This window comes from Lutra lutra, chromosome 5 (genome assembly GCF_902655055.1).
Source record: "Lutra lutra chromosome 5, mLutLut1.2, whole genome shotgun sequence".
Lineage (NCBI taxonomy): Eukaryota > Metazoa > Chordata > Mammalia > Carnivora > Mustelidae > Lutra > Lutra lutra.
Window position 1 is genome coordinate 5,515,565 of NC_062282.1, and position 6,000 is coordinate 5,521,564.

The following is a 6,000-nucleotide window of genomic DNA, read 5'->3' on the forward strand; positions in this document are numbered from 1 at the left end:
GGCAGAGAGAGAGCAGCTGGCAGCCATCCCAAATGGATTTTGGAAGTGCGACATGAGTTGAGGCTGGAGCATGAAGCTTTGAAGGCTGCTTCGTGGGATAAAAGCCCAGTTGATTAGAGTTAAAGGTATATCAAGGAAGTTGTAAAAGAGAGATTGGATAGTTGTCAGATGTGTTTAATGAATACCTACATGTCTAGAGTGGAGGTTTGTCGCTTTGAGCCAAAATCCTGATAGGAAACCCTTTGGGTAGGCAAGCAACCTAATCGAGTCATTAAGTAATACCCACTCTGTGCACTTGTCACTCAAACGTTCAGATGCAGAGAGCGGTGACTGCAGGTTTAACTCTAAAGCTCTTGAGCATGGGTCCCGAGTCACTGTTAAAGACCCGTTTCTCAATTCGAATCACGCTGGGGCAGGGTTTGAGAAGGGCCATCAGAACTCTCTGGACACATACTCGTTCTCTAGCAAAAGCAGCCAACGATTTAATCATCATTGCCACTTTGTATAATTTAGAATTTAAAGTATGTATGCTTAACATTAACCCCCCCCCCCAAAAAAAAAAGGTGGGGAGAAGGAAAGGAAAGAGAAAATAGTTTGGACATGAATTAGATGTGCCGAATGGAGAACTCACCCCCTGTGGGGAACCTGAGCCTCTTGCCAAAGGATATGAACACAGACTTGTTGGAAACCACTCAGAATTGCACTGCTCAGATAAGACAGTGTCCAGCGCCTGCACCATGTTGTCTTCTTTTTTCTTAATAAGAAACGATGGGGAAAATGTCCTTGCATTGCTCTAGGAAAGATATCGCCACTCTCTCTGGTATTTTGTTGTGTATGTTGGTATCATAAATTTCACGTATGACATTTTTCATCATACTGGCTTTCTTTACTGTGTAAAGTTCATCATGCATATAAGACAGGATAGAAGATCGGAAACAAGTTAACACGACAAATATGTCATGTTCCCATGTTATGTGAAATAGAAACGTTCATAGGCTCAGACATAAGTGTACGTGATTTAGTCTGGGTTCTTAGCAGTCTACTAAAATGTCAGTGTACAGCGCATCCTCCAAAACCTGAACAAATTCCCCAATACCTGTGGGGAACTGTCAGCTGTAGATGTAACTACATTACTTTGTAGATGTAGAAATGATGCTCAAGCGTAAGTGGGGGTGCCTGGATGGCTCAGTCTGTTAAGCATCTGCCTTTGGTTCAGTTATGATCCCAGGGTCCTGGATGATCTCGGGGTCCTGGGATCAAACCCCGTGTCTGGCTCCCTGCTCAGCGGGAACCTGCTTCTCCCTCTCTTTGTTTTCCATGGCCCCTGCTTGTGCTATCTCTCTCTCTCTCTCTCTCTCTCTCTCCCTCTGTCAAATAAATAAATAAAATCTTAGGGGAAAAAAAGAGTAAGAAGTGTTCCATGCCAAAAGAGTTTCCCAGACCCAGATTCTGCCCAAGAGTGGTCAATACTTTGAAAGGTCATGCTTGGGTCTCTGGGGGGCAGAACTCCTAGAAGCTGCTGAATGACGCAGAGAAGGCAGACACCCAGGTATGACAGAACCACCGGCCACCGATGTGAGGCAGGAGGCCTGTGGGCAGAGGGCAGGGCAGTCGCCACACACATGAAGAATTAAGAACCCCTGTTACAGCTGCTGACCCATTAGAATGTTGTGTTAAAGAACTCATTGAGCCACACCAGGTGAATTAATGCTTCTTAAAGCATTTTCTTCAGAATCAGCATGTGCCTACATTTTAATGTATCCTAGAATGTCTCTAACTTTAGCGGCAGAATTTTATGTCTCTTGTGCAAACCTTGGTGTCCTGCGGCGGTGGCCACAAGGTTGCTCATATTAGAATGCCACTGTATATAATCAACCTTTCTGCAGAAGCTCTGTTCCCTGTGCAACTGAAAAGGGTTTTTAATATCTCTAAGCATCTGTTGGGTATTTTCTCTTAAAAAAAAAAAAGAGCAAATTTCACACTTCCTCCTCAAATTCCTCCTCAAGTCGCACAATTTGTCTGTGGAATGCTACATAATCCTTGCTATTGCCTTATACCTGCTTATAGCTGAGGCAATTTTTAACACACTGTTTTTGTGCTTTGTAAATCCTATTAACTAAGCAGTTTTTTGGGGGGGGGTGTTTATAATAAAAGAAGTGGTAGAGGTTAAATGTATTTATTTCTCTTTTAATATTTCCCATATTGGGGGTAAAGATGCTAGATGCTTCAGTTAATGAAAATACTTTATTTTTTTTTAAATATCTTAAATAAGATAAAATCACTACAAGACTGATAAGTAAAAGGACAATACCGTAGGAGGTCTTGAAATTCTCCTGTCACTGTTTAAATAGGTTTTTACCATAGCAAGATATTTTCTCACTCGATGGAGCTCGAATAAATTATCAACTGATTAATTAAGGGATTGCGAGGCCTCTTCTTTTCAGCTTCATGGTAACTTCCATACAGCACAAAGGGCAAGCGGCAGCCTTTCTGCTTCCCTAACGATGAGCAGGTGCATACAGAGGACCTATCTTATCCCGCAGGCATATGGTGGGCTCTCCATCTTTCTCTTACCTCCCTACGCTCTTCTGACCCTGGCATCTATGGAAGTTTCAGCACTGGCATTCTCTAAGACATTGGAAGATCTTCCACATAAAAGAAAGAGGAAACAGTAATGTGCATCTTTTATCTCAGTAGGGGTGGGTAGTTTGTGTCTTTGTTTTAATAATGCAAACATGTCCTTCTTATTTTAACTGTAAATTGAAAAGACATCGTACTAAGTAAGAAATTAAGACTAAGCATCCGATCCAATAGACTCTCCTGAAATGGATTCCCAGAAGATCTTCTATGAGCAAAAGGAAAGGAAAGCATGGAAAAGCATCATTTGGTAGATGTGACACATTAGTTATTGGGAAATAAACATGCAAAAACTTCAGCCTATCATTCCAGAGTCAAGGGTAGCATCAATGTCTAATAAATCATGCAAAGCACAACCACATTTTTTGGGCAACAAAAGAATTCTACCAAAAACAAGGTTATCAACAAGTGTCACATCCACTGTAGTGACTCTCATATGTCTTCTATTTCTATATTATTATTTCTTCCTAGTGACTTATAATTAAACTAAATTCTTCCTCTGAACTGAGTACATAGTCTGGCTTGAAGGGGACAAAAAGGTATTATATTACATTATGGCACATAATTCTGTCATTGGTCTCTATCTTATCACATTATTATGCACCATAGACTTAAAAGTCTAAATAAATTCAATAAATTTCTATGTTCAATTGTATTTGGTAAAATATGCTGGAAATTGTAGAGACCTGGTCTGAATCAGAACCAATCAAGATAAATAAGCATGCATTTTCAAATGCCTAAATGTAGAAAGAGAGGGAGAAAAAGATATGGAGCCTGGAAGATCGTCCTTGTGAAAAATAATAATGATGTAGGTGATGTTAGGACATATTCATAAGGAAAAAGTAGGTGTATGCATGGAAACTAGGAACTTGGACCCAAACGTGATAGACAGAAAAATGGTCTCTCCAAGATGTCCATGTCCTCGGCCCCAGAACCTGGGAGTATGTTAGCTCACATGGCAAGAGGGCTTTGCAGATAGGACAAGTTAAGCATATTGAAAAGAGAACTATATCCTGTAGTACGCAGGTGGACCCAGTGTCGTCACAAGGTCTTTATAAAAAGGAGGCTGTGTTGTCAAGGTGAGAGGGGATGATGTCAAGATGATAGGATGATGGAGGAAGGGCCGTGAACCAAGGAAGGCAGGGGGTTCTGGAAGCTGGAATAGATAAGGAAATAGATTTTCATCCAAAGCCTTCAGCCAGTTTGCAGCCTGCCAACAGCTTGGTTTTAGCCCCATGAGACCCCCGTCAGATCTCTGACCTCTGGAACTGTGGGATAATATATTTGTGTTGTTTTAAGCCACAAGCTTGGGATAATTTGTTAGAGCAACCATGGGAAACTAACACATCCATCAAAATCACAACATGCACAGTCTGAGAAACAAATTACTGCTTGACTATCTCCGTTGAAGAAATACACTTTTCATCAAACAGCCCAAGAAAGGGACTTGTGGAAAAAGGCTCCTATGGAATTGTCTCTTCGTGACAATCCCAAACTTCCTCTCAGAGGGAGAAGAGAAAGGTGCTGCGTCCTGTGGGGAGGGCAGGAGCCGCCATGTTGCTGCGGAGGGAATACTCACAGGGCCAAGTGGATGTCAGCATCAGCCAGGCAGTTCCACATGGGCAAGAAGGCAGTGAACCTCAGCCTCGGGGAAGCAGACCTTCATGGTTTTAAGAGCTGGGAGTTCTTCTGTTGATAGCCTGATGTTTCTTGAGACCCACTCGGGCTCATCTTCCTGTCCATGTGACCTAGACCTAAGACATCTGGCCCTGGTCACCATTCTTGGTGGAGGTGTGGTGTGGGGCCCAAGCCAGCAGAACATTCAAGCCAATGATAGTTAATTGCTACACTTTTGTTTGTGCCACTTTGCCTGTTGTTGGATTGCTAAGAAGACTCCTCAAAAGTATTCGTGCCTCCTCAAAATTTGTATCTTGAAATCCTAATCCCAGTGCAATGGTATTAGGAGGCGGGGGCCTTTGGGAGGTGATTAGGTCATGAGAGTAGAGTCTTCAGGAATGGGATTTGGCCCTTATTAAAGTGGCCCCAGAGAGCCAGCCAGCCCCCTCGGCCATGTGAGGACACAAGAGGAAGGCTGCATCCTGGAAGAGGGCCCTCAGCCAACCACGCCAGCACCCTCTTCTTGGACTTTCGGCCTCTTGTGGGGAAGTACATTTCTGTTGTTCATAAGCCCCTCAGTCTGTGGCACTTTGCTAGAGCAGCCCAAATGGACTAGGACAGGAAGTCTGTGGTCCTGGAGCGGGAAGTGACCATCCTGGCATCATTACGGAGAAGTCTGAGCTTTTCTGGAAATGAAGCCAATGCCAAAGAAAGCAGAGCAGAAAGGGAGGAGGGTGAGACTGAGGGGAACCTGGAGATGCCATCGGAGCCTCTGGGTTCCATCCTGGCGGACCCTTATACTTCAGCTTTGTAGGCCAAAATATTTCCTCTTCATGCTTTGCACTCCACCAAGAGTCCTCCTTAGGAAGGAAACAACGCACATCTTCCCCTTTCCAATTATGCCCACACAAACGCGCACACACCACTCCTGCTGGAATGGACATTCATGCCTACGAAGGGGGCATTTGAGACAAGAGGTAAAATAAAAGTGCCTAAAAGGGCGAAGACCAGCAGCAACGCTCTAAATGAATTCATAATGGAAAGGCTCTGGTATAAAGAGAATGAAAGTAAGCCAAGGGACGAGTTTGAAAGAAATCCAGACCTACCACCAACCTCCAAGAAAGGCAAAAAAAAAAAACAGGGCAGAGAGCCCTGGCAGGGACAACTGGAGGGGTAACTCAACTCTTATGTAACTTTGAGTAACTTCTAAAGACCCAAAAAGTGGTTTCTGTTTATTTTCTAATTCACTGGAAGGTTCTCTGGGTTCTAGAGAGGACAGGGTATCCTTATCCTCCTTTTACAGATGAGGAAATCATGTGTAGAGCTGTTGCATGTCCGGGTTATTGATCTGGGACTTGGAGCTTTAGCTGTCATACCTGGACCCGCATTCCTAACCCCAAGCCCTTTCCAAGACCCAAACTTAGATTTGAAACAGGTGAAGTTCTTTATGCCCAAACGGATTCCATCTGAATGGCAACTTCTTTTTTCTTTTTTTTTGGGGGGGGGGTGGTGGTGGGTGGGTCATATAGCTGTATGCGAGGCTTCTCTGGCAATATTTGGACCCTAAAGTTACTCTGAGTAGGAAATCTCTTTGCAATCAATATTTAGAATGATGCAGTTCAGAATCAAATAAAATGTCTTCTGTTCAGTGTTTCCTTAATTCAATAAGTGCTGAGCTGTAAGTCAGTAGGAGACGTGGCTTGTTTCAAAATGGCAAGGAAGAGCGTTCAGATTGCTTCTCACGGG